This window comes from Danio rerio, chromosome 3 (assembly GCF_049306965.1).
Source record: "Danio rerio strain Tuebingen ecotype United States chromosome 3, GRCz12tu, whole genome shotgun sequence".
In the NCBI taxonomy this organism is placed as follows: Eukaryota; Metazoa; Chordata; class Actinopteri; order Cypriniformes; family Danionidae; genus Danio; species Danio rerio.
The window spans coordinates 51123866-51124940 of NC_133178.1; the positions used below are offsets into that span (position 1 = coordinate 51123866).

The following is a 1075-nucleotide window of genomic DNA, read 5'->3' on the forward strand; positions in this document are numbered from 1 at the left end:
AGGACCAGCTGCGCTTGCCGGTTACACGAGTGATGAGCGCCCGTCATGACCTGGAGGTGGACATGTCAGCAATTTTCAAAGGACATTTAAAAATACGCACATCTTTAGTCTTTAGAGATTAACAGCGGATTTGAGTTTTAAACAACTACATTCTCGCATGAACAACCGCTAAAACTTATGGTACATTGGTTATGGTATATTTCATGGTACATTTAGAGCAGTATTTGATTATTGTATTGGTTCTGTTCAGTGTGAGATTAAATCGGATTGAACCGTCTTTGGATTGAACTGTTTGCTGGGAGATGGGGAAACGGGAATCTTTTTATTACACGTGTTCAAAAGCTTATAGTCATCAACATGTAATTAGTGTATAGTGTAAATGCGTGTGACTGAGTTATAGCGAAATGCTAATCAATCGTGTTGGTAATTACACAAAAATGCAATCGGTTTCGGGTGGGATCCGACTCTTACAAATCACTTAAGTGAGCTGATTCCTAGAAACGAACCGAGTCACTCGACTTAAACAACGCCGACTCGCTTCACCAGACAACGCGGAGATGTCGTTGTCTCATCCAAACGGATTTATCGGTAAGTGTTGAAATGTCCAACTTTGTTAATTAAATAATTGTTGTATATTTCTGTATAGCATGTAATTCACCAATTAACTTTAGCTTCTTTTGTCACGCTGTTTAGCGCACCTATTTATAAACGAAGCTACCAAATCACTTTATTGTCACATCATCAGCAGCACGTGCGCTATGAGTAAAAAGATAAGAACGCGTGTTTGTAACGTTAATGCTAATTTCGTGGTATTAGAGAGTGTTTGAGTTTTAAAAAGGTAATTTTCTGTTAACTTGGTGTTAACAGTGTTCTGTTTCAGCACAGCATTGAGTTAAAGTGACCACAGAATAAAGTAAGCAAGGTAAGCACTGGCCTTCACTTCATTATGAACCTCATTATCAAACCAAAACAAAAATGGTACTGTCTAACACTATTTACTAATTGCAACTTTTTGTATAGTGTCAGAGGCAGAGGAGACACATCAACCAGCAAGTGTGTAACTTATCAGGAAAAC

At 38.2% G+C, this 1075-nt stretch overlaps 1 long non-coding RNA gene across 1 annotated transcript; it reads left to right on the forward strand.

Moving 5' to 3' along the window:
• Positions 1–528: 528 nt before the first annotated feature.
• LOC103910321 (uncharacterized) lies at positions 529–1075 on the forward strand. Its single transcript, XR_660487.5, has 3 exons — positions 529–588; positions 881–922; positions 1021–1075. It is a non-coding gene; the product is annotated as an uncharacterized lncRNA (long non-coding RNA).